The sequence below is a fragment of the Podarcis vaucheri genome, assembly GCF_965113315.1.
Source record: "Podarcis vaucheri genome assembly, chromosome: 18".
Classification (NCBI taxonomy): domain Eukaryota; kingdom Metazoa; phylum Chordata; class Lepidosauria; order Squamata; family Lacertidae; genus Podarcis; species Podarcis vaucheri.
In genome coordinates this window covers 7074107-7095089 of record NC_138756.1, presented here as the reverse complement: position 1 = coordinate 7095089, position 20983 = coordinate 7074107, and the positions used below count along the sequence as shown (strand labels likewise).

The following is a 20983-nucleotide window of genomic DNA, read 5'->3' as shown; positions in this document are numbered from 1 at the left end:
GACGGGGTGAGCTCCCGTTGCTCTGTCCCAGCTCCTGCCAACCTAGCAGTTCAAAGCATGCCAGTGCAAGTAGATAAATAGGTACCGCTCCGGCGGGAAGGTAAATGGCGTTTCCGTGCAATCTCATCACGGTCATCTGTCTCCCAGAAGCAGTTTAGTCCTGCTGGCCACATGACCCAGAAAGCTGTCTGCGGACAAATGTCGGAGTTTGTAAACCAAATCGTTCTTAAACCGGACTGTTCTTAAACCGAGGTACAATGGTACCTTGGATTACAGATGCTTCAGGTTACAGATGTTTCAGGTTACAGACTCCGCTAACCCAGAAATAGTGCTTCAGGTTAAGAACTTTGCTTCAGGATGAGAACAGAAATTGCGCGGCGGCGGCAGGAGGCCCCATTAGCTAAAGTGGTACCTCAAGTTAAGAACAGACCTCCAGAACGAATAAAGTTCTTAACCCGAGGTACCACTGTACTTGGCTGGAAAAGTGCATTGCAATGTCTGGAGGAGTGTGAGGCTTGAAGGATTCCTGTGTCCTCATATTGTTGAGGAATGTGCAAATTAGATAGATTCGCCTTTAAATGCAAACAGGATCCAATTTCTTTCCCATCCCGACTTCAAAGTGTACAAGCGCTGCCTGTTCTAAATACTGGAAGCTGGATAATAGGTTTCAACCTTCCCTCCCCACATTCCGGGAAAGCGATGCCAAATAACTGTGCAAATTAATTTCATTTCAGGGTCCTGCCTTTCTGGGAGAAGAATTTTTTAATATCCCTTAGCGCGCAGTCTTTTCTAGGGTCCATGAAATTCTGCATAGCTGACATTGAAATCCAGCAGCTCTTAACTGGGGGGGGGTCTTTCCTATCATTGCACCTGCACCCCCAGACTGGAGGAGTTTATTTTTAAGAACAATTTATATGCCACTTAACTACCATCAGCAGCGCACAAGAGGTGCGTCACATTAAAGGTAAAGGGACCCCTGACCATTAGGTCCAGTCGTGGCCGACTCTGGGGTTGCGGCGCTCATCTCGCTTTATTGGCCGAGGGAGCCGGCGTACAGCTTCCGGGTCATGTGGCCAGCAGGACTAAGCCGCTCCTGGCGAACCAGAGGAGCGCACAGAAACGCCATTTACCTTCCCGCTGGAGTGGTACCTATTTATCTACTTGCATTTTGACGTGCTTTTGAACTGCTAGGTTGGCAGGAGTGGGACCGAGCAACGGGAGCTCACCCCATCGCGGGATTCAAACTGCCAACCTTCTGATCAGCAAGTCCTAGGGTGGTTTAACCCACAGCGCCACCCGCATCCCAAATACAGGTGGTAAAGGTAAAGGGAGATATAGCGTTCAGAATGCAAAGGGGGAATAAAAGGTAAAGGTAAAGGGACCCCTGACCGTTAGGTCCAGTCGTGGCCGACTCTGGGGTTGCGGCACTCATCTCGCTTTTTTGGCCGAGGGAGCCGGCGTACAGCTTCCAGGTCATGTGGCCAGCATGACTAAGCCGCTTCTGGCGAACCAGAGCAGCGCATGGAAATGCCGTTTACCTTCCCGCCGGAGCGGTACCTATTTATCTACTTGCATTTTGACGTGCTTTTGAACTGCTAGGTTGGCAGGAGCAGGGACCGAGCAACGGGAGCTCACCCCATCATCCAGGGGATTAAAACCGCCAACCTTTTGATCGGCAAGTCCTAGGCTCTGTGGTTTAGCCCACAGCGCCACCCATGTCCCTTAGGTAAAGGATGGTTAAAACAATAAAACCAGACTTCAATTAAAATATCTGCTGGAATATTAAGATACCTACTCCAAGTGTTAGCTGAGGCTAGGATTTCAATAGCCCAGCAACAACAACAAAAACCTTTTAAAATCTACCTTTGTGGTCTGAGAACTTGTGGATTTAGGCAATTGTGTGTGGGGATAAACACATACGTTGTGCGTCTCTAGCAGTGCCAGATATACGTATAAGCTAAACAAGCTGTAGCTTAGGGGCCCCACTCTCTTGAAGCCCCCCAAAAAATTTAAAGGGAAAAAACCCTGGATGTACATTTCCAAAATATAAGATTAAAAAAACCAAACCTACATACAGCAACAGTGTTTTGTGTTGTGTAGGCTGCTATGATGTAAGTCATGGCCCCCGCCTGCTAGCCTGCTCCCTAAAATATCACTGGTTTGCTCATTTCTATATATATAGGGGGCCTACATTCTGCATGGGACGCGGGTGGTGCTGTGGTCTAAACCACAGAGCCTAGGACGTGCCGATCAGAAGGTTGGCAGTTCTAATCCCCGCGACGGGGTGAGCTCCTGTTGCTCGGTCCCTGTTCCTGCCAACCTAGCAGTTCGAAAGCACGTCAAAGTGCAAGTAGATAAATAGGTACCACTCCAGCGGGAAGGTAAACGTTGTTTCCATGCACTGCTCTGGTTAGCCAGAAGCAGCTTAGTCATGCTGGCCACATGACCCGGAAGCTGTCTACGGACGAACACTGCTCCCTTGGCCTATAGAGCGAGATGAGCGTGCAACCCCAGAGTCGTCCGCGACTGGACCTAACGGTCAGGGGTACCTTTACCTTTTACCTTTACATTCTGCATGGACTTTGCATTCTGCACCAACTTTCAACATCTTTCAACAATTACTTTGATGCAATACATATTCTGTTACGTGCAAATGGCTTTAGATCCCTATTAGGTCCATAAATTACCACATAGCATATATTCAACACACACCAAAAACCAGCGGCAATTTGTTGTTGACAAAGGACAGCTGGACATAGAAAGGGCCCCATTACCTTCAGTAGCTTAGGGCCTCATCAAACCTAAATCCGACCCTGGTCTCTAGGGGGAAAGAAGATCTAGAAGGCTTTTATGTCATTGGGTGAAATTTTATTTCGTATGCTTCGGACTTTAGATGCCCAACATTCTCCAGCCATGCCAGGTCAGGAAATAAGAATGTCACAATTTATTTATTCTATAAGATTACATATACCGCTCGCTTGTGTAGTTTTTTTTAAAAAGACCTCAAAACAGTTTACGAGAAAGAGAAAACAATAAAATCATCGCAACCATTTGCAACCATGATTCGAAACAAGCTAAAACCATAATGGAACAGAATGAAACAAAACAGAACTTAGACAAACTTTCTAAGCGACTGGGTTGCAAGCTCCAGGAAGCAGAAAACAAGGACTTGCTTACTCGCCTATGGTGAGTTGGAAACTGTCTTCAGGTGAACAGGAAGCAATGTGTTTGCAAATTTGGAGGAGTCCCCCCCCTTTCTTTTCTGTTCCTTTACTCTCAGACCGCTAAACGCTGTACGCTAGTGGGCTGCGAACGGGCAGTCCTCACGTGGGATGATCACTTATTTGACTTCAGCGCCTCACTTCCAGGTAGGCAGAGCTCCCAAAATCCCTTCCAAAGGATCCTACAAATTTGGCAGCGGACCCGGCTGCTGATTTAATTAAACAGGCCGTAAGCTGTGTCAAAACGCTCAGAAGGACATTCGCCGCAGGCTTTCTTTCCTCGTAGCCGTAAAAAGGAGGCCAGGACATATCGCAAAGCAGACCCCTCGAGGCGCAAGCCCTAAGCTGATTAAAAACCAGCCACACGTGAAATAATAAGAATAAAAAACTTAATGAACTCCCCAGCTAAGTGATTATTTTTTAAAAGGAAAAAGGAGACCATCGGAGTCAAGGACATTGCTTATCACCCTTGATATACTTGCTCACCTTCGGTGCATTTTTACGACAGCAAAATGGTGGGGAACCCACACTTGATGGTAACAACCAGGGCTTCGGTCTCTGCCAGTGACTCACTCATTGGCCTTTGTCAAGCTCCTCAGCTCTCATTTTACCCTGACAGGGCTAAAGCATGGAAAGCTTCAGAGAACTTGATCGCCTCTAAACACAACAACATCTTGAGCAACATCATCTTGCCAACAAAGGTCCGTATAGTCAAAGCTCTGGTTTTCCCAGTAGTGATGTATGGACGTGAGAGCTGGACCATCAAGAAGGCTGATCGCCAAAGAATGGATGCTTTTGACTTATGGTGCTAGAGGAGACTCTTGAGAGTCCCATGGACTGCAAGAAGATCAAACCTCTCCATTCTGAAGGAAATCAGCCCTGAGTGCTCACTGGAAGGACAGATCCTGAAGCTGAGGCTCCAAGACTTTGGCCACCTCATGAGAAGAGACGACTCCCTGGAAAAGACCCTGATGCTGGGAAAGATGGAGGGCACAAGGAGAAGGGGACGACGGAGGACGAGATGGTAGGACAGTGTTCTCAAAGCTACCAGCATGAGTTTGACCCAACTGCGGGAGGCAGTGGAAGACAGGAGTGCCTGGCGTGCTCTGGTCCAGGGGGTCATGAAGAGGCAGACACGACTAAACGACTAAACAACAACATCTTGCGCAAACTGCATATTCAAAACCATCTCCGTTTTGCTGAAATATCATTAAGACAAGTTCAAAGGCTTTGAGATTATTGGCTCTCATCTCCTGCCCTGAGTTTTTTGCTCTTCCATATTGAGTTACAACCCAACCGAATAGACCCATTCAGTTCCACTGCCACAACTTTTAGGGTGACAGTCTTGCTTCCTTGTAAGCTCTTGGGGGGGGGGAGATCTCCCTTACTTTAAGGCTGCCATATTTTGAAGAGCAAAAAAGACGACGCTATGATGACTTTTATTTTAAATACCCCTACTATACAGTGTTACCTTGGTTCTCAAACACTTTGGTACTCAAATGCCTTGGTTCTCAAATGCCGAAAACCCAGAAGTATGTGTTCTGGTTTTCGAATGTTTTTCAGAAGCCGAACATCCGATGCGGCTGTCGGCTATTGTTTCCGGGGCGCCTGCACCAATCAGAAGCTGTGCCCTAGTTTTTGAACATTTTGGAAGTCAAATAGACTTCTGGAATGGATTAGGTTTGGTGCTTTTGTTTTTGCTATTCATTTTGCGTTTTTGTTCTTGAGGCTTTTTCGGTTCATTTGTTTTTGTGACTGTGTGGAACCCAGTTCAGCTACTGATGGATTGATTGCGTGACTGCGGAAATGGATGAAAGCCCCCCATCCAAACAAGGACTATCAGTGCAGGTAAGAAGAAGAAAAAATAATTTTTATAATCTACAATACAGTCTTATCTATTTTATCGTACTGTACATTGATCATTTCTTACATTTTATGGATCAATGGTCCTGTTGGATAGAAAGATGCATGTTAAAATGGCTGTTTTAGGGGTTGTTTTTAAAAGTCCGGAACGGATTAATCCGTTTTGCATGACTTTCTATGGGAAAACACGCCTTGGTTTTGGAACGCTTTGGTTTTGGAACAGACTTCCGGAACGGATTAGGTTTGAGAACCCAGGTACCATTGTATACAGGCAATAGAAGCTGTGATATATTGCTGAGGGGGGCAGGAGAACAGAAGAGGAATTCAAGTCTTCAGCCCCCAGTTATGTCTAGGTCTCACCCAGAAAGTATAGCCAGAGACATTTTGGCAAAGTTAAGAAATCCACCCAGAAAGAAATTCTACCCCTGAAAAAGAGGACATGTCCTGGAAAAAGAGGACACATGGCAGCCGCATGTAACATCAACCCAAATCAGTTTGCGTCCCACATTTCTGACCTGGATCCCAACAGCAGAGAGGACAGTCAGGTGGAAGTTCTTTAAACCAGGAGCTCAGCAGAAGACGAGTGCCCAGAAAAACAAACACAGGCGATTTAAAATCCCTCGTTGTGTGCCAGCTCATCCTGGAGCGCTGATGACAGCCGTAAGGTACTTCCTATCGCCTCAAACTGGCCGCCTTTTGCAAATCCACATCCGGTGCCCTCCCACACAGCATCGTGAACCGGCAACAGCAGCACGCGCCTGCGATCTTCTCAGATTAGGAGGAACAGGGCCAGGCGTCATCCTGGAAACGTTCCAAGGCATGAATCAGAGCAAAGTATGGGCACCAGACAAGTTCTGTGCCAGCTCTGTTGCCAGACCTGCTATATGAGCCTCGTCATGGGACGTGGAACAAATGGGCAGAGACAAATGCAAAGAAAAGTGTGGTCTTATTCTGCCTTGGTCGCTGCAGAGCTGGAGTCCTGAGTCCAGTTCTGGGCACCGCAATTTAAGAAGGGTGTCGACAAGCTGGAACGTGAGCAAAGTGCCACAACAGTTGCGAGAATATTACTAGCGAAGAATTGGAAGAAGCAAGATTTACCAACTATCGAAGAACGGCAGATGAAGATGATGGACTATATGGAACTTGCCGAACTGACCGGGAGACTCCTAGACCAGAGAGAAGAGACATTGGAAGAAGATTGGAAAAAGTTCAAAGAATATCGGGGGGGGGGATGTCAATATTTAAATCTTAGAAAAGCTTTGGAAGTTTGGAAAAGCTTCGGGAAAAAAGTTTTGGAGAAAAAAGCTTTGGAACTTTGCCCACCTGGCCTCGGAATCCTGCATAGAATGGAATACGTCCCTCCCGCTCAGAAAAGGTCCCCCGGCGCTGGCCAAACGGATTAGGATCGAGATGTTTATACTCCAGCCGCAGCCTGTTTCGCAACCCTAATGCGTACATTTGCAGGGATGATTTATCCCCAGCAAATAAAAGGCAGCGTAAACATTTTATCAGCTCGTTATGGCAATAATAACAGCAAAGAACCCCAAAATGCCCATGAACACAATGCTAGACGCACAAATCAGAGTTCCTGGCTGTAGAGCTGGAGACTGAAGTGAATGTAAATGAAAAGTGGACTGAATACACTTAATATTCCCACTTTGCTCTCAGTATAGACCCCAAGGCGGTATCTATAGTATTCCCAGGCCACCTAGACAGCATCTTAAAAAGCAGAGACATCACCTTGCCAACAAAGGTCTGTATTATTAAAGCTCTGGTTTCCCCAGTAGTGATGTATGGAAGTGAGAGCTGGACCATAAAGAAGGCTGATCGCCAAAGAATGGATGCTTTTGAATTATGGTGCTAGAGGAGACTCTTGAGAGTCCCATGGACTGCAAGAAGATCAAACCTCTCCATTCTGAAGGAAATCAGCCCTGAGTGCTCACTGGAAGGACAGATCCTGAAGCTGAGGCTCCAAGACTTTGGCCACCTCAGGAGAAGAGAAGACTCCCTGGAAAAGACCCTGATGTTGGGAAAGATGGAGGGCACAAGGAGAAGGGGATGACAGAGGACGAGATGGTTGGACAGTGTTATTGAAGCTACCAGCATGAGTTTGACCAAACTGCGGGAGGCAGTGGAAGACAGGAGTGCCTGGCGTGCTCTGGTCCAGGGGGTCACGAAGAGGCAGACACGACTAAATGACTAAACAACAACAAAGGCCCTTTGCACAGCAGACTCCGCAAACAGATGTTGAGCAAGGTATTGGACCTATGACCCACAGCTCCAAGAAAGAAGATTCCACCTAAACATGAGGAAGAACTTCCTGACAGTAAGAGCTGTTCAACAGTGGAATTTGCTGCCAAGGAGTGTGGTGGAGTCTCCTTCTTTGGAGGTCTTTAAGCAGAGGCTTGACAACCATATGTCAGGAGTGCTCTGGTGGCGTTTCCTGCTTGGCAGGGGGTTGGACTCGATGGCCCTTGTGGTCTCTTCCAACTCTATGATTCTAGAATGCCAAATCAGGTTCCTCCTAGTGGATAGGGACCAGGGTGTTACTGCCCCAGTGGCTTTCTTTTTAATCTCCTTCTTACCTGAAAGAGTTTTTAATGAATCATCCCACTGGGGAACAGAGAGGGTGAAGCAGAGTAATCGAGTACCATGTGATCCTCGACAGCTTCACTCCTTTCCCTTTTAAATTTATCCTCGTGTTTTCAAATGTGTTAACTCGCAACGCTAACAACAACAACAACAACAACAACAACAATAATAATAATTTATTATTTATACCCTGGCCATCTGGCTATGTTTCCCCAGCCACTCTGGGCAGCTTCCAAAAGAGTATTAAAATACAATAACCTATTGAACATTAAAAGCTTCCCTGAACAGGGCTGCCTTCAGATGTCTTCTAAAAGTCTGGTAGTTGTTGTTCCCTGACATCTGGTGGGAGGGCGTTCCACAGGGCAGGCGCCACCACCGAGAAGGCCCTCTGTCTGGTTTGGGAACCGCCAGAAGGCCATCGGGACTGGACCTCAGTAAGGCCAGTTTGTAAAAAAGAATGGGGAAAATTTGTAATTTATTTAGGAGACCATTGTAAGCAGATGGAAACACTAGCAGGATTTTAATCTCACTTCTAAGGTAACGAAGACAATGGATGATTAAAATTGATTTTTTTTAAAAAAAAAATGTGGATAACAGATTGATATGCAGTTGTAAATGTTGACATTAGGACCCATGCAGGGGATAGGGGGAAGTCATGAGATTCAGAGTAATCTCTTTATATGGATTTGCAATTGATTTTGTTATAACTTTATATATATTTTAAACCAAATGAAAACTTTTACACACAAAAAAGGAAGCACGTTGAAAAAGAAAGAAAAGATACACGTCCTGATTTTTGTTAGAGTAATGTTGGAGGGTACTAGGGTGGCGATGTGGGTTAAACCACAGAGCCTAGGACTTGCCGATCAGAAGGTTGGCGGTTCGAATCCCTGCGACGGGGTGAGCTCCCGTTGCTTGGTCCCTGCTCCTGCCAACCTAGCAGTTCAAAAGCACCTCAAAGTGCAAGTAGATAAATAGGTACCACTCTGGCAGAAAGGTAAATGGCGTTTCCGTGCGCTGCTCTGGTTCGCCAGAAGCGGCTTAGTCCTGCTGGCCACATGACCCGGAAGCTGTACGCTGGCTCCCTCGGCCAATAAAGCGAGATGAGCGCCTCAACCCCAGAGTTGGTCACGACTGGACCTAATGGTCAGGGGTCCCTTTACCTTAATGTTGGAGGGTATGAAGAAGAAGAAGAAGAAGAAGAAGAAGAAGAAGAAGAAGAAGAAGAAGAAGAAGAGTTTGGATTTGATATCCCGCTTTATCACTACCCGAAGGAGTCTCAAAGTGGCTAACATTCTCCTTTCCCTTCCTCCCGCACAACAAACACTCTGTGAGGTGAGTGGGACTGAGAGACTTCAAAGAAGTGTGACTGGCCCAAGGTCACCCAGCAGCTGCATGTGGAGGAGCGGAGATGCGAACCCAGTTCACCAGATTACGAGTCTATCGCTCTTAACCACTACACCACACTATGCTCTCCACTCCTAACCCAAATATGGTCCATATAGCAAAACATGCGAGGGCACTGCAGTTTGGAGGAAGGCACTCTGTACATGTTTGAATGTACTCAGAGTCGATTCCCATGCTCCGCCGATGATCTGTAGCATCGGGAACATGAGCCAGGTACCCACGCAACAGGCTCATCGTCTCCAGAGACCCCCGTCTCCTTCGCAGCCATGCGCCACATCAAAAGCGCAAGATCTGTGACGCCGCGCGCACTTCAAAGCCTCCGGACTTGGCTTTCGCACCGCAAGCTGTCAGATCACGTTGCATTAATGAGCTGGGGAAGTTCACAACCAGCATCGCAGAGAAACCACAAACCCCGTCCAATTTCTTCCTTTTTTTATTTTTTACAGTAACTGAACACACCGCAGAGGCGCCAGAGCTTGCACACGAAAGGGGAAGCAAAGAGGGAGGCCCTGAGACAATCGACTGTAAGGGCTGAGTCCGAGCCAAGGAACAGAATCGGAGCCCGTTCTGAATGAACCTGTGCCAAAGAGCGTATCTGGGCATGCCCAAAGCGCTCGTCTGCCGTGCTGGCAAGCAGCTACAGGCAAGCTCTCGCTCCCCGTATGTCTGGGATTCACAGGCAGGCATCCAATAAGATGAATTATAGAGAGACAACCTATTTTAAAGTTTTATTTAGAACTTTTTACAGGTAGGAGGAAGAAGCTTGAAAAGGCTTCACGCTATGATAAACTGGGCAAAGGATTTAGGGCACAACATACATACAGTGGTGCCCCGCAAGACGAATGCCTCGCAAGACGGAAAACTCGCTAGACGAAAGAGTTTTCCGTTTTGGAGGTGCTTCGCAAAACAAATCTCCTATGGGCTTGCTTCGCAAGACGAAAATGTCTTGCGAGTTCCTGTGGTTTTTTCCCCTCCCCCTTTTTCTAAGCCGCTAAGCCGCTTATCAGCTGATCCGATAAGCCGCTAAAAGCCGCTAAAAGCCGCTAATAGCACTAATCCGCTAATCCTTCAATGGGCTAGCTTCACAAGACGAAAAAAACCGCTAGATGAAGAGAATCACAGAACGGATTCTTTTCGTCTTGCGAGGCACCACTGTATAGCAGATTTGGAGACGTCCGCAAACCTTTTCAGCAGGGGGCCGGTCCACTATCCCTCAGACCTTGTGGTGGGCCGGTCTATATTTTTTTGGGGGGAGGGGGAAATGAACAAATTCCTATGCCCCAAAAATAACCCCGAGACGTATTTTAAATAGAAGCACACATTCTACTCATGTAAAAGCACGCTGATTCTTGGACCGCCCACTGGCCGGATTTAGAAGGCGATTGGGCCGGATCCGGCCCCCGGGCCTTAGTTTGCCTACCCACACTATGGAGAACAGATTTGAAATTCACAGCATGTTGTATGCTGAAAGAAAATCATATGAAAACAATGTACTGTTGGTATCTGGCTCCTACTAAGTTATCCAAAAGGTATACAACAAGCTCCAATATTTGTTGGAAGTGAGGGTACCATTTATCAATTGTGGTGGTCATGCAAGATAACAAAGTCTTTTGGGGAATTGTTGTATAATGAATTGGGGGGGGGATGTTTAAAGTAACATTTGTTTTAAAACCAGAAGCATTTCTATTGGGGATTACAGGTCCTGAGATCCCAAAAGACCCGAAAAGATAATGTTTATGTATACAATATACAATGTTTATGTTTGGTTGTCCAGAGGAGGGTAACGAAAATGGTCCAAGGCCTGGAAACGATGCCTTATGAGGAACGGCTAAGGGAGCTGGGCATGTTTAGCCTGGAGAAGAGGAGGTTAAGGGGTGATATGATAGCCATGTTCAAATATATAAAAGGATGTCACATAGAGGAGGGAGAAAGGTTGTTTTCTGCTGCTCCAGAGAAGCGGACACGGAGCAATGGATCCAAACTACAAGAAAGAAGATTCCACCTAAACATTAGGAAGAACTTCCTGACAGTAAGAGCTGTTTGACAGTGGAATTTGCTGCCAAGGAGTGTGGTGGAGTCTCCTACTTTGGAGGTCTTTAAGCAGAGGCTTGACAACCATATGTCAGGAGTGCTCTGATGGGGTTTCCTGCTTGGCAGGGGGTTGGACTCGATGGCCCTTGTGGTCTCTTCCAACTCTATGATTCTATGATTCTATGACAACAACAGCTGCAAGGATGCTACTAGCCCAAAGATGGAAAGAACCAACAGTTCTTCTAACCAAGGAGGAATGGTAAGCCAAACTGCTGGACTATGCTGAAATGGCAAAACTGACTGGGAGACCTGGGAATCAAGACCATAATGACTTTAAAAAAGAATGGGGGAAATTTATAACTTACTTAGGAGTCCATGGTAAACAAATACAAACGTGAACTGGACTTTAAAAACAACTTGTAAATAAAATTATTATTATTATTATTATTATTATATTATTATTATTTATTTGTACCCGGCCCATCTGGCTGGGTTTCCCCAGCCACTCTGGGCGGCTTCCAACAAGATTAAAAATACATTAAAATGTCACACATTAAAAACTTCCCTAAAAAGGGATGCCTTCAGATGTCTTCTGAATGTCAGGTAGTTGTTTCTCTCTTTGACATCTGATGGGAGGGCGTTCCACAGGGCAGGCGCCACCACCGAGAAGGCCCTCTGCCTGGTTCCCTGTAACCTCACTTCTCGCAGGGAGGGAACCGCCAGAAGGCCCTTGGAGCTGGACCTCAGTGTCTGGGCAGAATGATGGGGGTGGAGACGCTCCTTCAGGTATACTGGGCCATTTAGGGCTTTCAAGGTCAGCACCAACACTTTGAATTGGGCTCAGAAACGTACTGGGAGCCAATGCAGATCTCTCAGAACCGGTGTTATGTGGTCTTGGTGGCCACTCCCAGTCACCAGTCTAGCTGCCGCATTCTGGATTAGTTGTAGTTTCCGGGTCACCTTCCAAGGTAGCCCCACGTAGAGCGCATTGCAGTAGTCCAAGCGGGAGATAACCAGAGCATGCACCACTCTGGTGAGACAGTCTGCAGGGAGGGAGGGTCTCATCCTGCATTCCAGATGGAGCTGGTAGACAGCTGCCCTGGATACAGAACTGACCTGCGCCTCCATGGACAGCTGTGAGTCCAAAACGACTCCCAGGCTGCACACCTGGTCCTTCAGGGGCACAGTGAACCCATTCAGGACCAGGGAGTCCTCCACACCCGCCCACCCCCTGTCCCCCAGAAACAGTACTTCTGTCTAGTCAGGATTCAACCTCAACCCATTAGTAAAGAAATGGGATCCTCGTTAAAGAGGGTCCTGGTTGCGCCCGGGCCCCTGAGACACCCCCGCTAGGTAGCTGGGTGCTGGGTGTAGCCCAAGCCTTAACCGTTGGGCCCCACAATCACGCCAGGCTGTTTGGGCCAATCAGGGCAGGTGGCATGATTTTGGGGGCCTATAAAAGTGATGGCGCGACGTGGCTTCGCACCGCCCTCCCATCCCTGTTTTTAGTGGTGCTACTTGTTCTCGAAGGGACGCGGGTGGCGCTGTGGGTTAAACCACAGAGCCTAGGGCTTGCCGATCAGAAGGTCGGCGGTTCGAATCCCCGCAATGACGGGGTGAGCTCTCGGTCCCTGCTCCTGCCAACCTAGCAGTTCGAAAGCACATCAAAGTGCAACTAGTTAAATAGGTATCACTCCAGCGGGAAGGGAAACGGCGTTTCTGTGTGCTGCTCTGGTTCGCCAGAAGCGGCTTAGTCATGCTGGCCACATGACCCGGAAGCAGTACGCCAGCTCCCTCGGCCAGTAACTCCTGTCTTCCACTGCCTCCCGCAGTTTAGTCAAACTCATGCTGGTAGCTTCAAGAACACTGTCCCACCATCTCGTCCTCCGTCGTCCCCTTCTCCTTGTGCCCTCCATCTTTCCCAACATCAGGGCCTTTTCCAGGGAGTCTTCTCTTCTCCTGAGGTGGCCAAAGTCTTGGAGCCTCAGCTTCAGGATCTGTCCTTCCAGTGAGCACTCAGGGCTGATTTCCTTCCGAATGGAGAGGTTGGATCTTCTTGCAGTCCATGGGACTCTCCAGAGTCTCCTTCAGCACCATAATTCAAAAGCATCCGTTCTTCAGCGATCAGCCTTCTTGATGGTCCAGCTCTCCCTTCCATACATCACTACTGTGGAAACCATAGCTTTTACTATACGGACCTTTGTTGGCAAGGTGATGTCTCTACTTGTTAAGATGCTGTCTAGGTTTGTCATTGCTTTTCTCCCAAAAATTTGCACACCCTTAAAATATTTGCACACCCTTAAGCACCCCCAGAAAAAAAAGCACAGTCTTTGCTCAGAATTGGGGGTGGGGGGGGCGAGAAACCAGAGAAACAAACACTGTCAGGTATGCACATCTATAGGATATAACCCCCCACTGGTGCCTTGCTGGGAAGAGGAGGGGGACGACACCAGAGGTTGAAAAATTGCAACCCACACTCCTTGGGAGACGGAGACTTTGATCATCGGCTGCCAGTGGCAGGGATGGGGGAAGAGGAAACGATGCAATCTCCATGGCAACCGGAGGATTCTGAGGTTGAGAGGATGGAGGATGTAGGGACGGTCCTCTCTGGGCAGGCTGACAAAGAAGGGGAGAGAGATGGTTTTGCCTACACACACACTTAGGCTCGCAAGTCTCCCCAATCGCCTCCTTAACCGTTTTTAATTTACTGCCGCTTTATCTCGACATCCCGAAGAGGACGAATGATGAATGGGGCTGATAAAGGGTGGGGGTGGGGAGCTATTTTCCCACGCCTTGGAAAAAAGAGGGAGGGGAAGGGAGAAGAAAAAACAGCTCTGCAACGGTTGCTATCGTCGCCTGCAAAAGGGGCTCCCCCAAACATTCAGTTCCCCCTATCCTATACCCGCCCGCCCCCCCAAATAATAATCTTAAGCACCATTCGGAGACCAATAAACATTCCCACCCTTCCTCAACATCTTTCCTCAAGAGCATGGGTAGGCAACCGAAGACCCGGGGGCCGTATCCAGCCCAATCGCCTTCTAAATCTGGCCCCCGGACGGTCCAGGAATCAGAGTGTTTTTACAGGAGTAGAATGTGTCCTTTTATTGAAAACGCATCTCTGGGTTATTTGTGGGGCACAGGAATTTGTTCATTATTTTTTTCAAAATATAGTCCGCCGTCTGCACAAGGTCAGAGGGACAGTGGACCGGCCCCCTGCTGAAAAAGTTTGCTGACCCCTTCCCAAGAGCATCCTCCCACCCACCTGGTGCCTGAAAGATGTTGCAAGACTACAAATCCCATGATCCTTGACCATCATGGTTCCCTGGGGTGGATGAGAGCTGGAGAGCAGCAACACCAGTAATAATAATAATAATTAATAATAAATTTTATTTATACCCCGCTCTCCCCGGCCAGAGCCGGGCTCAGGGCGGCTAACACCAATAAAACCACAGTAAAAACATAATGGGGGGAGGGGACCCAATTTAAAATACAGGTTAAAATGCAATTTAAAATGCAGCCTCATTTTAAAAGTCAAAACCATAAGGGGAGGGAAACATAAGGGTCAGACTGAGTCCAAACCAAAGGCCAGGCGGAACAGCTCTGTCTTGCAGGCCCTGCGGAAAGATGTCAAGACCCGCAGGGCCCTGGTCTCTTGTGACAGAGCGTTCCACCAAGTCGGGGCCAGTACTGAAAAGGCCCTGGCCCTAGCTGAGACCAATCTAACCACCTTGCGACCTGGGACCAGGTAGACGCCAGAGAATGCCAACAAACACAAAAAACAAAGCAGAAAGGGGAATAGGATCACTATTTGAAGACATCTGAAGGCAGCCCTGTTTAGCGAAGTTTTTAATGACTGATGTTTTAATGTAATGGGTGGGGTAGAAATAAATTATTATTATTATTATTATTATTATTATTATTATTATTATTTCACATCATAGAGGGACTCAAAGGTCATTTAGTCCAACCCAGGAATCACAGCTAAAGAATCTCTGGCAGGTGGCCATCAGACCTCTGCTTTAAAAGCTCCAATGAAAGCATATGCGATTAACGACTTTCTAAACATTGCAGGTGGCGCTGTGGGTTAAACCACAGAGCCTAGGACTTGCCGATCAGAAGGTCGGCGGTTCGAATCCCCACGACGGGGTGAGCTCCCGTTGCTCGGTCCCTGCTCCTGCCAACCTAGCAGTTCGAAAGCATGTCAAGTGCAAGTAGATAAATAGGTACATTTACCTTCCGGCGGGAAGGTAAATGGCATTTCTGTGCACTGCTCTGGTTCACCAGAAGCATCTTAGTCCTGCTGGCCACATGACCCGGAAGCTGTACGCCGGCTCCCTCGGCCAATAAAGCGAGATGAGCGCCGCAACCCCAGAGTCGTCCGCGACTTGACCAAAATGGTCAGGGGTCCCTTTACCTTTTTAAACATTGCTTATATGTTTCCTTTACAATTGAAATCAGTGTGAGATATGTTAAATGCAGTTACAAAGATAATTTAAAAAAAAAGAACCCCTGAACGGTTACGTCCAGTCAAAGGCGACTATGGGGTTGTGGCACTCATCTTGCTTTCACGTCAAGGGAGCCGGCATTTGTCCACAGACAGCTTTCTGGGTCATGTGGTCTGCAGGACTAAACTGCTTCTGGCACAACGGGACACTGTGATGGAAGCCAGAGGGCACCGAAAAGCAGTTTGCCTTCCCGCTGGAGTGGTACCTATTTATCTACTTGCCCTGGCATGCTTTTGAACTGCTAAGTTGGCAGGAGCTGGGACAGAGCAACGGGAGCTCACCCCGTCATGGGGATTCGAACTGCCGACCTTTCGATCAGCAAGCCCAAGGGGCTCAGTGGTTTAGACCGCAGTGCCACCTACGTCCCTCTGAAGATGAATAATGACGCAACAGAAACAACTGCAGTGGAAAGGAAGCAGCTCTGGTGTTGGTGACGGCAGATCAGGACACAAATGGCTGCTTTTATTCATCCCATGCCATCAGTTGTCCCCAGAGCTGCTTGCAATGGGATACTTCCAGTCTTTCCCCCCATTGATGTGAAAACACCACTTTAATTTCCACCCACAATTTTTTGTGCCCCAACCAAGTTTTGCACGTTTTGCTTGTTGGGGCTGTTCTTCTGAGCTTGTGGAGGGGAGCTTTTCCCCCTCCACAAACACACACACACACCTCAGCCCTTCTGACAATGTGCACAGTTCAGCACTGTGCCATCAATGTGATCCAATGTGATCCCTCTGGATCTCTCCATTCGGCTACATTGAGGTTTTATTTTTTCCTCAGTCTGTTTGTTTGGTTCTAAGTGACTTTGGGTTGCCCTGGGCAAAATAAAATGACTGACAAATTTAGTAAATACTACTAATAGATTAATCTCTACATACCAGCTCTGAGTTCAGTGACAGTCTAGACCACTGTCTTTATATCTACTCTCTCTCTCTCTCTCTCTCTCTCTCTCTCTCTCTCTCTCGATTTCGGTCTCCAAATATGATCCCACAGACTTTCCACCTAATTGGCCTCCACTCAAATCTGAACACATTTTCTAGACTTCCCTTCATGCGCACTTTATGCGACTAGAAATCTAATCATTCCATTGTTTGTTTTTCTATCTTTGTTCAATTAATATAAACACATTTAGCAAACTTATGCATGCAGATGTTTATACTTTAGGGGGTTTTGTTTATGAATTCCGAGTTACCTCCAATTATTGGATAACTAATCCTGCCTTCTTCACGCCATGTAACTGAATTATTTTGTGGCTGGTGATTTGTAAAACTTTGCTGTTACCCTCCAGCTGTGGGCTCCTTTTCTGGAAAGAGATGTGGGGCGTTATTATCCACACACACCCTTTGCCCCAGAACTGGGACTCGCGAAAACTTAAAACTATCCCGGATAAAACGCAAAAAGCTAAATAGTATAAAAGATAATACAGTGGTGCCCCACAAGACGAATGCCTCGCAAGACGAAAAACTCGCTAGACGAAAGGGTTTTGCGTTTTTTGAGCTGCTTCGCAAGACGAATTTCCCCATGGGCTTGCTTCGCAAGACGAAAACGTCTTGCAAGTTTGTTTCCGTTTTCTTAACACCGTTAATACAGTTGCGACTTGACTTCGAGGAGCAACTCCTAGAACGCGGTGTGGTAGCCTTTTTTGAGGTTTTTGAAGACTTTGGTGATTTTTGAAGCTTTTCCAAAACTTTCCCGACACCGTGCTTCGCAAGACGAAAAATTCGCTAGACGAAAAAACTCGCAGAACGAATTAATTTCATCTTGCGAGGTGCCACTGTAGTTACATTATTAACCACAAACACTAGAGGCTGTATCCAATCTTAGTCTACTCAAGATTCAACTCACTGAAATGTCTGAGCATGCCTAAGTTGGACCCATTCATTTCAATGGTCCTACCTGAGTAGAGGGACATAGGTAGTGCTGTGGGTTAAACCACAGAGCCTAGGACTTGCTGATCAGAAGGTCGGAGGTTCAAATCCCCACGACGGGGTGAGCTCCCGTTGCTCGGTCCCTGCTTCCGCCAACCTAGCAGTTCGAAAGCACGTCAAAGTGCAAGTAGATAAATAGGTACCACTCCGGCGGGAAGGTAAACGGTGTTTCCATGCGCTGCTCTGGTTCGCCAGAAGCGGCTCAGTCATGCTGGCCACATGACCCGGAAGCCGTACGCTGGCTCCCTCGAACAGTAAAGTGAGATGAGCGCCGCAACCCCAGAGTTGTCCGCGACTGGACCTAATGGTCAGTGGTGTAGTGGTTAAGAGTGGTGGACTCATAATCTGGTCAACTGGCTTCGCTTCCCCGCTCCTCCACATGCAGCTGCTGGGTGACCTTGGGCCAGTCACACTTCTTTGAAGTCTCTCAGCCCCACTCACCTCACAGAGTGTTTGTTGTGGGGCAGTAAGGGAAGGAGAACGTTAGCCACTTTGAGACTCCTTCAGGTAGTGATAAAGTGGGATAGCAAATCCAAACTCCTCTTCTTCTTCTACCTTTACCTGAGTAGAAGTTAGACACAACCCTAGACTTCAGTAGCAGTAATGCTGTCTGGATAGGACGTTGGGGGCAAAATTCAGGGCCCCACGCAGTGGAATGAGTGGCAGGGGTCCCCAGATTCTGCTGGCTGCATGCTACCACCTAACGGGCCCCAGTCTCTTGACATCAGAGGGACCTAGAATCCTAGAGTTGGAAGAGACCACAAGGGCCATCGAGTCCAACCCCCTGCCAAGCAGGAAACACCATCAGAGCACTCCTGACATATGGTTGTCAAGCCTCTGCTTAAAGACCTCCAAAGGAGGAGACTCCACCACACTCCTTGGCAGCAAATTCCACTGTCAAACAGCTCTTACTGTCAGGAACTTCTTCCCAATGTTTAGGTGGAATCTTCTTTCTTGTAGTTTGGATCCATTGCTCCGTGTCCGCTTCTCTGGAGCAGCAGAAAACAACCTTTCTCCCTCCTCTATGTGACATCCTTTTATATATCTGAACATGGCTATCATAGCACCCCTTAACCTCCTCTTCCCCAGGCTAAACATGCCCAGCTCCCTTAGACGACATCATTTCCCAAGAAAACTCCATGGACAAAGACAATTTACCTAAGACGACGTTTCCCATTTTGCCCAGGAGCCGCCCGAGCCATTTTGCTGCCCGAGGCAAAGGACACGACAGTGCATTTGCCATTCTGTGCAGAAAATCTGACTGGACTGCTAGGTGAATCCTACTTCAGCGCTGGTGACACTGCAGAGTCCCCCACTGCACCCTCGGGCAGCAAGCAAGCTTGGGCAGGGCAGATCAGGTGTCCCGTCAGAATTTGCCGCCCGAGGCAGCTGCCTTATTGTGCCTCATGAACGGGCCCGTCCCGATTCCGCCTTGCATTCCTCATACGTGGCACTGTTTCTGTTCCACTGCAGTTCGGCTTCTGCCAAGAACTGTAACATTCGTCTCACTGTCTGCTTTGGCAAAAAAAACGCATAACTTAAATCATCTACACCGTTAATTACACAAATGGCATAATTAAGCTGTCGTTACATTATTCCATCTCATAATTTTAATGCAAAGGAAACAATGCAAATGAGGTGAAATGCAATCAATTATGTATTGTTTGGGGACTTAAAGCAACAACAGTGAATGTCTATCATATTTACTTGATTGGTTTGCATTCCAGACATGGGCTCAATAAATGAACACCAGCAATTCCCGTTACTCTTTTCTTCGGAGTTCTTTAACAGTACCTAAAACTACCTAAACAGCATCATACCTGGACCAGAAGGAAAGGAAACCAAGCAGAGAAGCCCATTCTCAGAAAGAAGACAACCTGGGGAGCCAGTCAAGGATGTGAGTCACTTCCAGAAACAATGCAATTATTACAACCAACTGTGCGAGGACTGAGCCAAGAGTGACACATGAGAGGGATCCTGTGGGGAGCCAAAGGGGCATCCCATAACCTGATTCTGCCCCTCCTTGCCTCTTAAGCCACAGGTACCTGCATCTGTGAGCTCTGTGGGTGGGTGGAATTATAACCAAAGCTTATATATACACACACATATAAAGGTAAAGGTACTCCTGACCGTTAGGTCCAGTCGCGGACGACTCTGGGATTGCAGCGCTCCTTTCGCTCTATAGGCCGAGGAAGCCAGCATACAGCTTCCAGGTCATGTGGCCAGCAGGACTAAGCCACTTCTGGCGAACCAGAGCAGCTCACGGAAATGCCATTTACCTTCCCACCAGAGCGGTACCTATTTATCTACTTGCACTTTGACGTGCTGTTGAACTGCTAGATTGGCAGGAGCAGGGACCGAGCAACGGGAGCTCACCCCGTTGCGGGGATTCGAACCGCCGACCTTCTGATCGGCAAGTCCTAGGCTCTGTGGTTTAACCCACAGCGCCACCCACATCCTTCAAATACACATTGTTGTCGTTTAGTCGTGTCCGACTCTTCGTGACCTCATGGACCAGAGCACGCCAGGCACTTATATGCCTGTTGTCTTTGTCCATGGAGTTTTCTTGGCAGGGATACTGGAGTGGCTTGCCAGTTCCTGCTTCAGGTGGATCACGTTTGGTCAAAACTCTGACTAGTATATATATTTTGCCTGCAGCCTGGCAGTTGCCAGGGCAGTTCATGACAATCGCAGATTAGAAATAAAAGCAGTACTGTGCTGTATATATATATATATATAAAGATCAACTCCCATCACAATAAACGCCAAAAATCAAACCAGTAGTTTCTCCAGCCACTCTGGGTGGCTCCAAACAGAATATTAAAAATACAATAAAACATCCAACATTAAAAACTTCCCTAAATAGGGACACCTTCAGGTGTCTTCTAAAAGTCAGTTAGTTGTTTATTTCCTTGACATCTGGTGGGAAGGCGTTCCACAGGGCGGGCACCACCACCGAGAAGGCCTTCAGTCTGGTTCCCTGTAACCTCACTTCTCACAGGGAAGGAACTGCCAGAAGGCCCTCGGAGCTGGACCTAGTGAACGATGTGGGTGGAGACGCTCCTTCAGGTATACTGGACTGAGGGTGTTTAGGGCTTTAAAGGTCAACACCAACACTTTGAATTGTTCTCGGAAACGTCCTGGGAGCCAATGTAGGTCTTTCAGGACCGGTGTTATATGGTCTCGGCAGCCGCTTCCAGTCACCAGTCTAGCTGCCGCATTCTGGATTAGTTGTAGTTTCTGGGTCACCTTCAAAGGTAGCCCCACGTAGAGTGCATTGCAGTAGTCCAAGTGGGAGATAACCAGAGCATGCACCACTCTGGCGAGACAGTCCGCGGGCAGGGAGGGTCTCAGCCTGTGTACCAGATGGAGCTGGTAGAAAGCTGCCCTGGACACAGAATGGACCTGCGCCTCCATCGACAGCTGTGAGTCCAAA

At 47.8% G+C, this 20983-nt stretch overlaps 1 protein-coding gene across 2 annotated transcripts in view; it reads right to left on the bottom strand.

Moving 5' to 3' along the window:
* Nucleotides 1–20983, bottom strand: part of SEMA6B (semaphorin 6B) — a 162905-nt gene that overhangs the window by 122004 nt on the left and 19918 nt on the right. Inside the window, exon 1 of one of the 2 annotated variants that reach the window (XM_082206314.1) lies at nt 5600–6099. The exons of the other annotated variant lie outside the window; for it this stretch is intronic. The gene's annotated coding sequence lies outside the window, so the exon portion shown is untranslated. Of the gene's footprint in view, nt 1–5599; nt 6100–20983 lie in introns of those variants that run through there. 2 annotated transcript variants of the gene reach the window in all.